Source organism: Monodon monoceros, unplaced genomic scaffold (genome assembly GCF_005190385.1).
Source record: "Monodon monoceros isolate NGI ecotype Baffin Bay Population unplaced genomic scaffold, NGI_Narwhal_1 Super_Scaffold_14, whole genome shotgun sequence".
In the NCBI taxonomy this organism is placed as follows: Eukaryota; Metazoa; Chordata; class Mammalia; order Artiodactyla; family Monodontidae; genus Monodon; species Monodon monoceros.
Genome location: NW_021703770.1, coordinates 28,636,720 through 28,655,513, shown reverse-complemented (window position 1 = coordinate 28,655,513; position 18,794 = coordinate 28,636,720). Strand labels below are relative to the sequence as shown.

General features: G+C 40.5%; 1 protein-coding gene across 5 annotated transcripts in view; it reads left to right on the top strand.

Annotated features, from left to right (window-relative positions):
- Positions 1-18,794, top strand: part of OXR1 (oxidation resistance 1) — a 719,190-nt gene that overhangs the window by 16,511 nt on the left and 683,885 nt on the right. For all 5 annotated transcript variants that reach the window (XM_029222485.1, XM_029222484.1, XM_029222490.1 and 2 more), the window contains exons 5-8: positions 4,166-4,334; positions 7,505-7,537; positions 8,893-9,016; positions 11,330-11,451. The gene's annotated coding sequence lies outside the window, so the exon portion shown is untranslated. The remainder of the gene's footprint in view (positions 1-4,165; positions 4,335-7,504; positions 7,538-8,892; positions 9,017-11,329; positions 11,452-18,794) is intronic.

Below are 18,794 nucleotides of genomic sequence, written 5' to 3'. Positions count from 1 at the left end.
CTCGGTGTCTGGCAACAGGAGGAGGAATTCCTAGAGAATCAGACTTTGAAGGCTACCGGGATTTGATTGCAGGACTTCAACAGGACTGGGGCAAACAGAGACTCCACTCTTGGAGGGCACACACAAAGGAGTGTGTGCATCAGGACCCAGAGGAAGGAGCAGTGATGTCATAGGAGACTGAACCAGACCTACCTGCTAGTGTTGGAGGGTCTGCTGCAGAAGCAGGGGGTGGCTGCGGCTCACCGTGGGAACAAAGACACTGGCAGCGGAGGTTCTGGGAAGTATTTCTTGGTGTGGGCCCTCCCAGAGTCCTCCACTGGCCCCATCGAGGAGCTGGGTAGGCTCCAGTGTTGGGTCGCCTCAGGCGAAACAACCAAGAGGGAGGGAACACAGCCCCACCCGTCAGCAGAAAAGTGGATTAAAGTTTTACTGAGCTCTGCCGACCAGAGCAACACCCAGTTCTACCCACCACCAGTCCCTCCATCAGGAAACTTGCACAAGCCTCCTAGATAGCCTCATCCACCAGAGGGTAGACAGCAGAAGCAAGAAGAACTACAGTCCTACAGCCTGTGGAACAAAAACCACATTCACAGAAAGATAGACAAGATGAAAAGGCAGAGGGCTATGTGCCAGATGAAGGAACAAGATAAAACCCCAGAAAAATGACTAAATGAAGTGGAGATAGGCAACCTTCCAGAAAAAGAATTCAGAATAATGATAGTGAAGATGATCCAGGACCTCGGAAAAAGAATGGAGGCAAAGATCGAGAGGAGGCAAAGATCAAGAAGATGCAAGAAATGTTTAACAAAGACCTAGAAGAATTAAAGAATGAGCAAACAGAGATGAACAATACAATAACTGAAATGAAAACTACACTAGAAGGAATCAATAGCAGAGTAACTGAGGCAGAAGAACGGATAAGTGACCGGGAAGACAGAAGGGTGAAATACACTGCTGCGGAACAAAATAAAGAAAAAAGAATGAAAAGAAATAAAGACAGCCTAAGAGACCTCTGGGACAACATTAAATACAACAACATTCACGTTATAGGGGTCCCAGAGGGAGAAGAGAAAGGACCAGAGAAAATATTTGAAGACATTATAGTCGAAAACTTCCCTAACATGGGAAAGGAAACAGCCACCCAAGTCCAGGAAGTGCAGAGAGTCCCATACAAGATAAACCCAAGGAGAAACACGCTGAGACACATAGTAATCAAATTGGCAAAAATTAAAGAAAAATTATTAAAAGCAGCAAGGGAAAAAAACATCAGCAATGAAAATAAAAACGTTAAATTGCTTGGGGAGGGGAGAGAGGTTACTGCATTTTTAGATTTGGGGAGATTACATTCTTACATTTAAAGGTTACCCTCAGAGGCCAACCCAGTATTTTTATAGAGGAGGAAAAGGAGGGATGGCTCCATAGCTTAGACAACAGCATGGGCCAACCCTCACTGCTGGCGCTGCAGCATGAAGGGCTGTAGACACAGAAGTAGCAGGCAAGGCTGGGCCAGTGGTCCATCTACTGAGCATCTCTGATGTGGCTTCTAGGGGCAGCCCGTGGAGAGAAAGTTTACTCTGTGCTACATCAGACACTAAGCAACAGGGATGTGCTCCTTCATTCTCCACACCATGATGTCACAGGAAAGGCTGAGGAGGAAAAAAGAAAAAAAAAGAAAGAAAGAAGCACAGGGCTTCCCCGGTGGCGCAGTGGTTAAGAATCCGCCTGCCAATGCAGGGGACATGGGTTCGAGCCCTGGTTCGCGAAGATCCCACATGCCACAGAGCAACTAAACCCGTGTGCCACAACTACTGAGCCTGCGTGCCACAACTACTGAGCCTGCGTGCCACAACTACTGAAGCCCACACACCTAGAGCCTGTGCTCCGCAACAAGAGAAGCCACCGCAATGAGAAGCCTGCGCCCAGAAACGAAGAGTAGCCCCTGCTCACCGCAACTAGAGAAAGCCCATGTGCAGCAATGAAGACCTGATGCAGCCAAAAATAAATTAATAAAATAAATAAAGTGCCCTGGTGGGGAGGGTCAAATGAGTACCGGGTTTCCTTCTGGGATGATGAAAATGTTAAAAATATAAAAGTAAAATAAAAAATAATTTAAAAAAAGAAGCACAATTTGTTCTGGAAAGGAAACATAAAGTGAGGATGGTGCCTAACCAAGAATGAGTAGGTCAGGGTAGGTTCCTAATGAACCAGAGTATCAAAGCATGAAGAGGATGAAAGAGGAAAATGGTAGAAGACATGCAAGAATAAGAAACAGCTTTCAAGACAGAAGGAAGAGGATGAAGGAAGGGATAGAGAAATAGCATGTCAATGACCTTAAGCAAATCGTGGTGACTGAAGCATAAAGGGTGAAACACAGAGTTGCAATAGTGGAGGTTATAAAAGAGAACATTGTCGGGCTTCCCTGGTGGCGCAGTGGTTGAGAGTCCGCCTGCCGATGCAGGGGGCATGGGTTCGTGCCCTGCTCCAGGAAGATCCCACATGCCACGGAGCGGCTAGGCCCGTGAGCCATGGCCGCTGAGCCTGCGCGTCCGGAGCCTGTGCTCCGCAACAGGAGAGGCCACAGCAGTGAGAGGCCCGCGTACCGCAAAAAACAAAAAAAGAGAGAACATTGTCAAGATTTTAGGGGGCAAAGGAACTTGTTCTAAAGAGCTGTGCTGCGTGATACAATGCCTTTAGCCACATGTGATTAATTAAATTCAAATTTAAATTAATTAGAATTAAATTAAAATTTCAGTTCCTCCATCACATTTCAAGAGCCTTTACCACACTGGCTAGTGTTTAGAGTATAGAACATGTCCACCATCGCAGAAAGGTTTCTTGGACAGCATCGCCAATGGCAATGGGAGTGTACATAGAGATTTGTAAAAGTTGTTTTAAATTTCTTGCCTGAGGAGATGCAGAAAAGAGCAATTTTTTAAAATGCAAATATTTCTTTGTGGTTGCCTATATCACTAGCTGAAAAAAAAAGTGGTATATTTTGGTTTTGCTAAACTCTGCTTTTCCAGAAAGATGGATACCTGAGCCAATGAGGAATAAAGCCGCGTTTCATGGGGAGAAAACTTGGTGGTGTCAGTGCAAGGAAGAGAATCGGTTTCTTCCACTTTAGGGGTAATTAATTCTTTCCATGGGCTTGGAAATAGAGAACACAGCTTAATCAATTGTCACAAAGTGAACATACCCATTTAATTGGCATCCAGATGAGGAAACAATATTACCAGGATCTCCAAAGTGCAGCCCCTCTGTCCTTCCTTCCAGGTACCACTCCCTCAAGTATAACCACTGCTCTGTTTTTGCCAGTTTTAAAATTGTATGCAAAGATTTAAGTATGCACTTTTTCACATCCGATTTATTTCAATCAGTACCATGTTAACTAATGTTTGTCATTACACGAATTTTTAAATTCTTTAATTATGTCACAAGCATACAGGAAAATGAGCAAAATGCGTATGTAAATTTAAAGTGAAATTAGAAAATAAAAACTCATGTTCCCTCGCACAAGTTTATGAAATGGAGTTTTACCAGATCTTGATTCCCCGTGTGCCCTTGTTCACCGCACCTGTCCCTCTCCAAACTGAGAAGTAACATCAAACCTGGTTGTATAAGGAAAGGGTAACATGCGCACGGGAGATGAAGAGTCCAAGGAGAAGACAAGCGGAACAGTGTCTTGAGTCTTGCTTCACCTCGCTGAGGATTTATGAGAACCCCTTCTGGGGATGTCTGTGAAAAAGGACTCCAGTGAGTTCTGGGAAACCAAGGGCTCACAGCAGTCAGGGCAAGTGGGAGGGCTGCGTATGGTCCAGGAATGTACTGTTGACCTGAAACAAATAGACTGCCAGATATTTCTCCAGTACAGATGGGTTTATTCAAGATCAGCAGAGAATTGCAATTCTGGGTCTGCAGCCATAAAGGGCCATATGCAAGTCCCCAGACAGCAAGGGAAGGAGGATGCTTTTATAGAGGGGAAAAGGAAGTTGCGAGGGATGTAGTAAACAGAGTCCACGGCTTTTCATAGACTGAGTCCTTGCCAGGGAAGAAGTGTTCCTTCCTCTTGGGCTCTTCTATAGTCGTAGGGGGGAGAGCGCCCCCTTCTGGTCTGCCAACTCTTTAATTGAGGTTTCTGTTTATTCTTTTTTTTTCTTTTTAACAGTATCCACCTTGTGAGCTGCTCAGTTTTCTCTGCTTCTCCTTGCTCAAGAGTAGGACAGAAGCGAATACATCTGTGAAGCAAAATGATTGTTTTCAGCTGAGCAGGCAGCAAGAACGGGAGGATCCCTCGGGAAGTGCTTCAATGCCTGATCAAGCCAGGCCAAGTTCAGGTAAGATTCTAGCCCTGCCAATTCCAGCCACCCCCCAACCCCTGCAGGCTCTGTTTTTCCAGTTAAACATATGAGAATTGGCAGTGTGTCTTGTAAGAATAACCCTGAGCCTATCGTGTCCAGCTGCCCCTCTTTCCTGGTTCTCATTCTTGCTTCTGTTGATGACATTCGAGATAAATCATAGACGTTTCTTCAGGAAAGAGTAAAAGAGAAAGGAAATGTCCCCTCCTTAAAGAAAACCGCTTGTTGAAAGGCCCTGTGTTAAAAGGCCCTGGTTCACCAGTGGGCAGCACCACATCGAGGCGACAGGATGCACAGCGTTGTCAGGAGAGGTGGGAGATGGTGCCCCAAACCAACTGCCCGATTTTGCTGTTGACTAACTAGGTTTGCTTCTCCCGGAGCTGAATAAATAAAGGCAGAATATAACTGATTGCGTTATTTCCCCTCCTTGTCAATAATAACAAAATCCTATTTTCTAAATGGGCGTGCATTGTAGGCTATGGTAGAGAAGGGGCAGTCAGAGACCATTTCAGACAGAGGTGGAAAATAAACTCTTGTCCTACACTGCCTGGGGTTTAAGCCCAAGGCAGAATCATCCCTTTGCTTCCTTGTTGTTTGCCTTTATCCACCACAACACTCCCAGTTCCAGGTGAGAGATGTAAACACAGCGGGCCCTTAGAGAATTAGTTCTGTTCATACTAAGAATTCTGAAAAGCACCATTCATTGCTAGCGGCAGAGCCAGTGCGAGGAGGAAAGGATTGGCTCTGGCAGAGCCAGTGCGAGGAGGAAAGGATTGGCTCTTCCGTTTGGAACGTGCATCTAAGGCTTGTCTTCCATTCAGCCCCACAATTGCCAGGGCCCAAAGGGTTTCAGGGAGGTGAATGCACATCCTGATCCTGGGAAAGGGCTCCTGAACTCATCCCAAGCTAAAACAGCAGCAAAATGAAGGAGGCTTGTTTTTTTAAATGTAGTAGGAAAGCAGTTTATTTCCCACTAGAAACAGGAAAGTGGGAAATAAACTAGTTTTACCAGTTTCTAGTTCTGGCTGGAGGGAGTTGGTTTGCTGTAGCATTTGCAAAAATGTATTTCATGGAACCAGTGAAGGACGCTAACAGTTACGTGAGAAGGGATTTTTGTGGTTAAATTTACTTATCAAACAACAGATTTAAAGAAGTTAATCCCTAATTTGCTATTAATTGTAATATTAAATTAACTAGGATATTCCAGCTATGGTAGTTAGTGAACTATTTATTATATTTCTTTGGTCAAATGTGAAAATAGCTCATACTCAGTTCTCTCATTAAAAGTCAAAAGCATTACTTTGGGGATGCTGTAGTTTTATTTCCAGAGGGAAAGATGCACTTTAAACCACAAGAGGGCAGCACTATTACATTTTTAATCAAATGCCTCGAAGCTCAACATAGGGCCTGAAACCATAATTATAGTGTAACAATTGCATGTTTTTCTCCAAATGGTTCTTATTAATTCTGATGGCGTTTTATGAGGAAAGTTACTTTCAAAGTTTCTGTGACTATGGTTTGTTACGTATGAGACTACTTTCAAAGAGCGCAATAATTTTAGTGAGTGAATTAAAGTGCCTCACTAGGGTGAATTTAGCAAAAACCTTTAAACTTCACATTTAAAGATCACATCATTAAAATTCTACAAGTATATCTTTTCTATAATATTAAAGGGATTAAACAAAACTATATTTAGCGATGGATAAAACTTGTCATGGTTTAGGTGTATGAATTTTTTTTGTTTTTTTGCGGTATGCGGGCCTCTCGCTGTTGTGGCCTCTCCCGTTGCGGAGCACAGGCTCCGGACGCGCAGGCTCAGCGGCCATGGCTCACGGGCCCAGCCGCTCCGCGGCATGTGGGATCTTCCCGGACCGAGGCACGAACCCACGTACGCTGCACAGTCAGGCGGACTCTCAACCACTGCGCCACCGGGGAAGCCCAGGTGTATGAATTTTTTATAGCCATTATGTTGTAATAACTTTTAATAGGTATATGTATCTTTAAAGCTAGACCTAGTTAAAATGAGGAAATCAGTAAGCATGAAAATTTACATTGCATAACCCTAATTTAACGTAAAAAATAATGGAGTACTTTTCTGCACTGAATCTACATTTTCTTCACTTTTAAGATGCAATAAAATGTCAGTAATTCTATTTAGCCACCAGGTGGCGCTGCTTACTTAAACAATGAAATATAGATGGAAAGGAAATTGAAGATCTAAGAATTATACATATCCAAGGTCTTTGAGAAAATATGTTAGAAAAATCTGGAAAGGAAAATCTGGGAGGAAAATGCACCGTCTGGAGCAGATACTTCACAGAACTACATGAAGTCCATGAAATTCATTTAATGGTGAAACTTAAACATGGACGCTGACATTTTCACGAAAAAAACAAAAGACAAAAGAGTCTATTCTAACAAAAATCTCGCCCCATGGAAGCTACTTATTTTTACCCATGAAATTGTTCCTTGTGTTTCGCAGGCAATGAAAATCAATTGCATTTTACTACCTTTCACATTAGTAAAAGGGGAAAGAAAATTGTTCCCTAATTCAGCAAAAGGTGGAGAAATCAACTATCGTAATCTGTATCATCTGTATAGATGCGGTACAGAAGTATTTATATGTATAGAAGTAATTATATGTGTAGATAAGCCAAACTTCATCCTTATTCATGCATTTGCCAAAAATATAGTTTTATTTAACTTGAGGGGGGGATAAATGACTTGATTATAGATACCTGCTACAGCACAAATGAATTTGGAATGCATTAACCATTTCATTAAAATGTGCTTTACAGTGATTACTTGTAATATAACCAATCAAATGATAACAGTATTATGAAATTTGACAAATATGAACATGGTTATAGGTTTACCATGCACTGTTGTCAAACTACATATAGGAAAAGGAACTACTAACACTTATTGAGGTCCAAAGCTGGTAGGGATTTTTTTTTTCAATTATTATTTCTGTTCTCAGTGTTGCAAAGAGAACTAGAATTTAAATTCTAGTTTTGACCCTGAAAGCCATGCTATTTCCACCAATGTTGATAAAATCAAGGAGGAGACAGGAATGCCACCTGAGCTCTCCCCAATGCCTTCTGCAAAGATCACGAAATAATTCTGAACTTCTTTCCCTCTGAACCCAGATGGAGTTTTGGATTCTCAACTCAGCATTCCAGGTAATTGATACTAATTCCACCATTGATTAATGGCAAAGAGTCAGGTTGAAACCTGTTTGCCATCTTGGCTTTTTCAGTCACACTGCTCCTAAGTAGAAGTTCTCTTTTCTCAAAGTTTATGTAAAGTTCTAGAAGCAATTACCAGCCATGTAACACTAAATATTAACAGAAGGTTGAGATATTTGATTTTAGCTTATGAAGAAATTAAGTACATATTTATTTGTAGGTGTTTTACTGGCAGTGAACAAATGCCTAAATCTTTTCTTTAGTTTTATTAATTTCCTGTAGAGGAAGATATATGCCCTAAAATGTTAATATTTGGTTATCTAATTAAACAAGATAGTAATAAAATAGTAGCTAGCATTTAATGAGTCCTGAGCACTTAGCCTGTGTCACCCGCTGTTCTAAGTGCTTTTTATGTGTCCTCTCAATAATCCTATGAGCTACTTATTATTATCATACCCATTTAATAGATAAGCAATTTAAGGCAAAAATTTGTACATCAGTAACCACAAATCCAGGAATTTTGTGACACCTTTGAGTCAGGGTTGGCAGGATCACGGCCTCAGACACTTTTCTCCATTGGTCACTGGATCATTTGCTGATCTTGATTCAATCAAATTAAACATTGTGCTAGGTATTGATTTATTTTTTTCTCAGCTACGAACCCTTTCTCTACTCTGCTTTGTGGTGCTGGGGCTGGAACTCTGCAGACAGCAGTTCTGCTTTGCCAGCTTCTCCTGTGAAATTCTGCAGGAGCAGAGGCAGGAGCAGTGCCTTGTAGAAGCAGCTGAATCCAGCCTGCAGTTTCTCCAATGTCTGTAGTTTTTCCAACATGGCCGTGTTCCCAGCGCTTGCAGAAGCAGCCTTATTGCACCTTCCTCAGGGATTCCACCAGCTGAGCACAATTACCCCTTCCTCCAGCTTTCTGAGGGCCCCTCCTCCAGGCTACAGTTTAATAATTTCAACCCCTTCCCTTTGCTCCTCCAGCCCTAGAGGTGGTAGCTCTTCCTACAGTTACTGTCTCTGTAAAAATGTTTTGCTTTTAGGTTACCTAGTATTATGGATTGAACAGTGTTCCCTTAAAAGATGTTGAATTCCAAACCCCCAGTACCCGTGAGTGGAACCTTATTTGGCAATAGGATCTGTGAAAAACCAAACTCTTCACAGTGAGTAAAACAAAGGAGAAAGATGAGTTTATTACAAGGATTTCCACCTGTAGGCCAGGAAACTCAAGGCTCTGGGAACAATGAATTCTGATTTGCTCCCTGACTAAGGGGTTTAGTGGGGCAAAGGTGGAAGTTATTTGCCTTTTTCATCTGATTGGTTGCCTAGGGATCTTCTTCCCTATTTAGGTCGAGGCAGCTGCATCAGGGCAACAAGCAAGTTCAGACCAGACGTGAAGAGACTTGGCGGTCAGGGGACTGGCTGAAGCCCTCTGCAGATTTCTGAGAAGAGCTGTAAATTCCTGCAACTTAGGTACGATTAAGTGTCGTTTTCTTTTCTTTTCTTTTCTTTGTTTTTTGCGGTACGCGGGCCTCTCACTGTTGGGGTCTCTCCCGTTGCGGAGCGCAGGCTCCAGACGCGCAGGCTCAGCGGCCATGGCTCACGGGCCCAGCCGCTCCGTGGCATGTGGGATCTTCCCGGACTGGGGCACAAACCCGTGTCCCCTGCATCGGCAGGCGGACTCTCAACCACTGCGCCACCAGGGAAGCCCAAGTGTCGTTTTCTTTAATGTACTTGCGGTGGCTAACTCCGTTTTCTCCCTGACATAAGTGATTCTTTTAAGTTTTGATTCTACAGGCCTTCACAGTTGGTCAAGTTAAGATGAGATCACTGGGGTAGGCTCTAATGCAATATGACTCAGTCCTTATAAAAAGGGGAAATTTGGACATGGAGACAGATGCTCACACAGGGAGAACACCATGTGAACACGAAGGATGTATCAACAAACCAAGGAATGCCAAATATTGCCAGAAAACGAACAGAAACGAGGAGAGAGACAAGGGACAACTTCTCCGTCACAGCCCTCAGAAGGAAGCAACCCTCCTGACACCTTGATCTCGGACTTCTGGCCTCCAGAACTGTGAGACAAGAAACTTCTGTTATCTAAGCCCCCAGTTTGTGGTATTTTATTATGGCTGTCCCTGGATATTGATACAGCTAGTTAACAATATTATTCTTAGTTAACCAGTTTTTAGGTTAACTCCTCTGTTAAAATAACTAGTATGACTTCTCTCTTCTGACTGAGTACTAAATAATATAATAAGTACAGAGAATCATAGATTCTGTTTTTATGGTAACTTTAAAGGTCATCTGCTTTACGTCACTGCCATGTGATTCTTATTTAACTTTAGCAGATGCATTCGTTTGCTTGGGTTGCCATAACAAAGCACTGCAGACTGTGTGGCTTAAGTCACAGAAATTTATTTTCTCACAGCTCTGAAGGCTAGAAGTCTGAGATCAAGGTGTTGGCAGGGTTGGTTTCTTCTGAGGTCTCTCTCCTTGGCTGGTAGATGGCCATCTTTTCCCTGTGTCTTCACATGGTCTTCCTTTGTGCATATCTGGGTCCTAATCTCCTCGTCTTAAAAGGAGACCAGGCATATTGGATTAGAGCCCACCCATATGGCCTCATTTGAACTTAATCACCTCTTTAAAGACCTTATTTCCAAATACAGCCATATTCCGAGATACTGGTGGTTAGGACTTCAACCTATAAATTTTGAGGTTGGCACAGTTCAGTCCATAGAAGCAGGAATCTTTTGATAAAGAAAATGTTAATTCCTTGGGGTCACACAGCCTCCTTTTAGTGGCTCTTTGGAAGGCTGCATGGCAGACCTTCAAATACTCCTCTTGTCGAAGCTCACAAATCTGCCCTTTAATAATAATCTAGTTCAGGATGTTGCCCAAGTTCACTCTCCCAGGCAAGTTGAATAGCCACCCAAACCACTGTAGTAACAATTTTGTTGAAAAGAACCAAAATGGTAGTTGATATAGATGAATAACATAGAAATATCTAAACGCCCCAAATTTTTAAGAAACTTTATGTCCATTTACTAACACTTCTGCGTAGGAGCCAGGAATATGGTCACTCTTTAAATGCCTGTATAGCTACTCAATCATCCTCTGGTTTAGGGGGAGATCTCTACATTCTGTTTCTAGAATTTCTCCAAGGCAATTTTTCTTGCATTACTCTTCCCTGTTGCACCTGCTTTCTTCCTTTTCTTGCCATTTGGTTTCAAGCATAGCAACCAGTGAATAAAAGGTGCCTCCCTCCTACATCCCCAGCCAGTCCCCACTGAGGAGGGAAGGTGGATGATACAAACCGAAAGAAAAGTGAGAAGCTGAGGGGATTCTATACGTGAGACCCCAGGGTGCTGACTACTTATCTTGTTCTTATAGCTTCTGCCACACTATTGATTGGGATCTTACAAGTCGAAGAGAGAAAAATGAACACTTTTCTAGAAAAATGGACCATTCTTTAAAAGGTCTAAGGATGGGCAGTCTGTAAAAGAGAAACTGCAAATGATCAATAAAAAAGATTCATCTCCTCTCTAATTATCAAAGTCACGTTGGGGGATATTCGAGATGGATCACAATTTCCCTGCTCCTGGTTTCCATGACGAGGCCGTTTCTCTCAGTACTCCTGGTCATTCTCTGTTCTTTTATCTACCTCTCTGCTGAGAAGGGGGAGTAGCTTATTTGCATAGTAAATTTGAGAAGGGTACCCTTAGCTTAGTGGGCTTAGCTAAGGCTCCAACCATTTTTTTTTTTTTTCTCTCTCTCTCTTAGCTGGGTTCCAGCTTTCTCCTGAGAGCTTGCTGCTTACAGGAAGCACTGTTTTCCTCTTCTCCCAGCTCTGCCCCTGGAGAGAGAGGTGAAGGTTGGTGGGACGGCTGGAGCTTCTGTGACCGGTGAGCAAATTTCCTTATTCTGAGGTTTGTGTAACAAGTGCATTCGGCTCACACATGAATCCACCTCGCTCTTGACTAGCCTCTCTCAGCACAGATGTTAGTTTGGTCTCTTCTTTACTCTTTGTTTTATTTATCTATTTGTTGAGTGGAGAAGAGGGATGCTATTTGTTGGGAATTGTCTTATAGACCGTACCATACTGGTCATAATTTACTTAAATGCTCCATGAACAATCAACACATCTAGAGTTAAAGTTATTGCTGAGAACTTGGGTTTACAAAGCTGAGCCTACCAACACAGGATATGAAAAACAGTTCAAAAGAACTAACAACATCTTTAAATGGAAATACTGGTTTCTGTCAGCCTTCAAGTCTTAAAGTCTTTATGTTCGCTTATATTTCCTCATCAAAGCTTTTCCACACAGTTTAAGTCTGGATTAAATCTCGTCTTCCCCTTCCTCTGTTACGTATTATACCTCTCGTGTAGCAGTTGCCAAAATCTGCCTTGTTGTACAAGCGTTTGAGTGTTGTTTTCACTGGAGATCGGGGCTATGGGTTATTGTAATTATATGCTTCCAACTCCGAGATACGTGCCCTGCATAGAGTTGTGTTCAATAAATGTTGATTGAAATCAATGAAATCACAGCTTCCCTGGAAGCTAACAAAGAACAAATATGGATTGCTTTATTAATAACTTAGAACTAAAGAGTTAGATAATAAAGATGTGTTTATTCCACTTTACAAAATTGCTATAGCTAGACTAGATGATTTTCCACTGTTCTTGTTTTTTCAAACTCTGTGACAAACTTTATTTCTACTAAGTTTTGTGGAAATTAAATCTTAATAACTTGAAGTTTATTTCCTAAGTGTTATTTAATGGAGTCTGCAGTGACAATAGTAATTCATTCTGTACATGAAGAAATACTTGGGAGTGGGAATAATTATCTCCTGTATCACTTTTTCTGGTATTTCCCTTCACATATATTTGAAATAATCATGTTTTCTCTTTATTCTTTTAAGAACTTAGTTTGCAGTATCATAGCTCTCATAACATGCAGGACTCTCTATTTAGTCAAGTAGTTTACAAATATCAAGAATTCTATACAATCATTTCTTACCCATAAAAGAACAAAAGGCTTCTAATTAGAGAACCTGATATATAGTCCTTGGTTGGCCACTTGTTACAAATTTGGGCAAATAAGTTATTGTGGATCATTGTCACTTATTAAAAATGAAATAACTACTTCATGGGTTGAGAAGATAAAGTAAGATTATGTGTATAAATATGCATTGTAAATTTAAAGCCTTATATAAACATCAGTTGTTATCATTACTTGACAAGGAACACATTTGTAGATGTCGCCCTCCGGTCTCATGATTAAGACAAAGATGCCAATATATGATCTTCAGTTTCTTGTTGGTATTACTCTGGTGCCTGGATGTATAGATGAAATGCCACATAACAATGCTATAAGTCTTAGTGGAATAGAGGTTAAAAAGCTCAAGAGACCAAACTCAAAGTCACAGTGTAAAGGATTCATTTACACGGTAAATGATTACATGTTTATATGCATAACCCATGAGTTCCAAGACTTCTAACACAAAGGTGTTACTTTTCTTCTATTTTCTATGTTACCACCAGTAATAATTTTGCTAAACTCTCCAACACTTCATAACAAGGATCGTTTCCTCCGTTGTCCAATAAGACTTTCTCCCTGTCTGCCTAAGCTCTGTAACCCTCTCCCCGAGGTGCTTTCAGCTTTCACTATCAGTCCTTCAAGGCCCTTCCACCTCCCTCCTAACCCAGGCTCAAAGACAATGACATGTTTTCGTCATGGAATAGCTCCCTACTCCCAGGTTCCAAGTTTCTGTATCACTTACTATTATGTAATATCCACCCCAAAGCTTACTGGTCTAGTTGTTTTATTGGCTTAAAACAACTGCTTTATTATAATCACGTATCCTATGGGAAAGGAATTCAAACAGGGCATAATAGGAATAGAAATTTGAGTCTTCTCTGTTCTGTGATGTCTGGGGCCTCAGTTGGGAAGACTATAGAACTGGAGCTTAAGATTGGGTACGAGAATCATCTGGAGACATAGTCATTCACTGTTCATGGTTGTTGCTGACTACTGGCTAAGTCCTCAGCTGGAAACAAATGAAGGGAGAGAACAGCTGTCCCTAAAGTATACACATACGGCATACGATTCCCTTATGGTCCAGTGACTTTTATAAGCTGAAGCAGCCCTTCAGTGCAGAAGAGCACCTGTGATTAGCTCCACCCAGGAAAGTAGCAGCTATAGGAGTTCAGCTAATTAAGAACAGATTGATATTCACAGTTTATTATTAGATTTTCTTTTAGACTAGTTCTTCCTAAAATTAGTCTAAAACCAGTGATATTTCAGTTATTACAAGGGAAAAAAATCTTTATACTTTTTAAAAAGTCATTAATCTACAAAAAGCTAAGATTTTATTATGCCACATAGATTTAAATGTGATTAGGTATAGGTTTGACACTTGTCTAATATTTGCTAATTATCATTTGTTTTATAGATACTAGTTAACTTATATTTTTTTCAATCTATAAAAAGAATTTGTCCCCCTTTTAAAATGTCCTATCTTGAAATGAAGAAATGGAATTTCAGAGAGATGACATAACTTGCTCTAGTCACATAATAATTGGCCACGATCCTCTGCTAGGTCTGTTTGTGCCAGATTTCATGTTCTTTCTATTGCATTGTGTGGGAGATTTACTTATATTAGACAATACATTTTTTCCATTTCAATCCTGATAATTATCCTTTGGTTTGTCACTTATATTAACAACTAAATAGCAAACTAATTATGTGAGTGGCCAGTACATGCTGTTATTATTTATTATTCATCAGTGTGATGATGTCCTAAAAGCCAGTGATGGACAGAGGAGGACTGACCCTCCCTCTCTGTCCAGATTTAGTTGTACTTGAATTGCATTTGAAAAGTGTTATAGATTTGAGACCCACAAACTTTGAAAGGAAACATTAGTAAAAAAAAAAAAAATTTTTTTTGAGTGGGTATTTTGCTTATTGATATTATATTAAAAATAACTTCCCACTGATACTTGTTGACATTTTCAGAATTTTTTTTTTTTGCGGTACACGGGCCTCTCACCCTTGTGGTCTCTCGCATTGCAGAGCACAGGCTCCGGATGCGCAGGCTCAGCGACCATGGCTCGTGGGCCCAGCCGCTCCGAGGCATGTGGGATCCTCCCAGACAGGAACACGAACCCACGTCCCCTGCATTGGCAGGCGGACTCTCAACCACTGCACCACCAGGGAAGCCCTTCAGAATATTTTTGAAAAATTAAATGTTATAGAAAATTTGGAAGTCAAGTGAAAAATAGATTTATTTGGATAGGATTTTATAAATTTAATGGACTATAAGTTTTTATAGTTGGTAAGCAGGCATTTAATATACCATTTTAACAGTTAATGGCCTGAAATATAGAGGAGAATTCCTCTGTGTATATGTATAATTTTGAAGAGACACTATTAAGGATTTTGTACTTTTTCCTAAGGACAATGCGAAGCTAGTAAGAATTTTAAGCAGTCCAGATATCATAATTTGTTGAAAGAGAGAATTCTGACTGTGGGCAGAGAGTAAGGTGGATGGGGTATGGACAGAGTGGACAAAAATGGAAAATCAAACATGGATCAATTACTTTGGTTCAGGTGAGCATTAATGGTAGCTTGGGTATAGATGATGGCAAAGGAGCAGATCAAAGTAGATAGAAATACATTACAGAATCAGTAGTACTGACAATTTATTAGGGGTGTAGGGTGTCAGACAGTGTTAAGAATGACTCTGAGGTTTCTGACATAAGCAGCTGGGGAAGAGGAGCTGCCATTTATGAAAATAGAGATCACAACAAGAGCAGGTTTGGATGCTGGAAGTCAACTTCATGAGTTCAATTCTGGGTCTATGGAACATAAGATGCCTGTGAGGCATGTATTTTTATAGGGGTTTAATAGAAATTCTAGTACAATCTGAACTATATTTCTCCATTCTCTGCTGGCTGCTTTTCTTCTCCTATGATCACGTTGGTTCATAACCTACATTGGTCCATGCTGTGTTTTTCTTTGCTTTAATAGGTCAAAAGCATGAAAATATCAACGTATGTTCCAATAAAATGCAAAGTGCTCAGCCTGGTAATATGGAAATAGTGATGTATGCTGAAATGCAGAGTCAGGAGATGATCCAAGTTAACCTTCCTGACATCTGTAAATGATCAGTGGAAAAATGACCATTAGCCTTCTAGTCAAGGAGGAGGATATTCTGGGAAAAATGGTTGGGATGGTCTACCAGCTTCAAGATCTCAATAGCTAGGAGGATGGTGGTATGGGATGTTCCTCTACTTACTGATAATAATACCTGAATGTATTCCCGCATGTCAAAAAATATTACTGTGTATAATAGCTTCCCTTCTCATTCCCCCAAGCTTTCATCACATCTGTGCTCAATGTCCCTCATGAAAGAGGGCTTCTCTGATCATCTGTGTAAATAGATACCCCAGCTCATCACTGTCTTCCCTCATCTGCTTACTTACTATCATATTATTTATTGCCACTTGATGTATGTTTACTCAACTGATTTTTCTTTCCCCACCTCTACCCACACCACTGTAGAATGTAAGCTTCTTTAGGGAAAGGATTTTTTTTAAATTTTAATTTATTTTTTTATACAGCAGGTCCTTATTAGTCATCAATTTTATACAAACCAGTGTATACATGTCAATCCTAATCCCCCAATTCATCTCACCATCCCCCGCACCCCCCACCACTTTCCCCCCTTGGTGTCCATACGTTTGTTCTCTACATCTGTGTCTCAATTTCTGCCCTGCAAACCACTTCATCTGTACCATTTTTCTAGGTTCCACATTTATGCATTAATATGCAATATTTGCTTTTCTGATTTACTGCACTCCGTATGACAGTCTCTAGATCCATCCATGTCTCTACAAATGACCCAATTTCATTCCTTTTTATGGCTGAGTAATATTCCATTGTATATATGAGCCACATCTTCTCTATCCATTCGTCTGTCGATGGGCATTTAGGTTGCTTCCATGACCTGGCTATTGTAAATAGTGCTGCAGTGAACATTGTGGTACATGACTCTTTTTGAATTATGGTTTTCTCTGGGTATATGCCCAGTAGTGGGATTGCTAGGTCATATGGTAGTTCTATTTGTATTTTTTTAAGGAACCTCCATACTGCTCTCCATAGTGTCTGTATCAATTTACATTCCCACCAACAGTGCAAGAGGGTTCCCTTTTCTCCACACCCTCTCCAGCATTTGTTGTTTGTAGATTTTCTGATAATGCCCATTCTGACTGGTGTGAGGTGATACCTCATTGTAGTTTTGATTTGCATTTCTCTAATCATTAGTGATGTTGAGCAGCTTTTCATGTGCTTCTTGGCCATCTGTATGTCTTCTTTGGAGAAGTGTCTATTTAGGTCTTCTGCCCATTTTTGGAGTGGGTTGTTTGTTTTTTTAATATTGAGCTGCATGAGCTGTTTATATATTTTGGAGATTAATCTTTTGTCCATTGATTCGTTTGCAAATATTTTCTCCCATTCTGAGGACTATCTTTTCATCTTGTTTATGGTTTCCTTTGCTGTGCAAAAGCTTTGAAGTTTCATTCGGTCCCACTTGTTTATTTTTGTTTTTATTTCCATTTCTCTAGGAGGTGGATCAAAAAAGATCTTGCTGTGATTTATGTCAGAGTGTTCTTCCTATGTTTTCCTCTAAGAGTTTTATAGTGTCCGGTCTTACATTTAGGTCTCAAATCCATTTTTAGCTTATTTTTGTGTATGGTGTTAGGGAGTGTTCTAATTTCATTCTTTTACATGTAGCTGTCCAGTTTTCCCAGCACCACTAATTGCAGAGACTGTATTTTCTCCATTGTATATCCTTGCCTCCTTTGTCATAGATTAGTTGACCATAGGTGCGTGGGTTTATCTCTGGGCTTTCTACCTCGTTTCATTGATCTGTTTTCTGTTTTTGTGCCAGTACCATATTGTCTTGATTACTGTAGCTTTGTAGTATAGTCTGAAGTCAGGGAGTCTGATTCCTCCAGCTCCATTTTTTCCTTCAAAACTGCTTTGGCTTTTCGGGGTCTTTTGTGCCTCCATACACATTTTAAGATTTTTTTGTTCTAGTTCCATAAAAAATGCCCCTGGTAATTTGATAGGGATTGCATTGAATCTGTAGATTGCTTTGGGTAGTAGAGTCATTTTCACAATATTGATTCTTCCAATCCAAGAACATGGTATATCTCTCCATCTGTTGGTATCATCTTTAATTTCTTTCATCAGTGTCTTATAGTTTTCTGCATACAGGACTTGTCTCCCTAGGTAGGTTTATTCCGAGGTATTTTATTCTTTTTGTTGCAATGGTAAATGGGAGTGTTTCCTTAATTTCTCTTTCAGATTTTTCATCATTAGTGTATAGGAATGCAAGAGATTTCTGTGCATTAATTTTGTATCCTGCAACTTTACCAAATTCATTGATTAGCTCTAGTAGTTTTCTGGTGGCATCTTTAGGATGCTCTATGTATAGTATCATGTCATCTGAAAACAGTGACAGTTTTACTTCTTCTTTTCCAATTTGTATTCCTTTTATTTCTTTTTCTTCTCTGATTGCCATGGATAGGACTTCCAAAACCATGTTGAATAATAGTGGTGAGAGTGGACATCCTTGTCTTGTTCCTGATCTTAGAGGAAATGCTGTCAGTTTTTCACCATTGAGAATGATGTTTGCTGTGGGTTTGTCATATATGGCCTTTATTATGTTGAGGTAGGTTCCCTCTATGCCCACTTTCTGGAGAGTGTTTATCATGAACAGGTTTTGAATGTTGTCAGAAGCTTTTTCTGCATCTGTTGAGATGATCATATGGTATTTATTCTGCAGTTTGTTAATATGGTGTATCACATTGATTGGTTTGCATATATTGAAGATTCCTTGCATCCCTGGGATAAATCCCACTTGATCATGGTGTATGATCCTTTTAATGTGTTGTTGGATTCTGTTTGCTAGTATTTTGTTGAGGATTTTTGCATCTATATTCATCAGTGATATTGGCCTGTAATTTTCTTTTTTTGTAGTATCTTTGTCTGGTTTTGGTATCAGGGTAATGGTGGCCTCATAGAATGAGTTTGGGAATGTTCCTTCCTCTGCAATTTTTTGGAAGAGTTTGAGAAGGATGGGTGTTAGCTCTTCTCTAAATGTTTGATAGAATTCACCTGTGAAACCATCTGGTCCTAGACTTTTGTTTGTTGCAAGATTTTTAATCACAGTTTCAATTT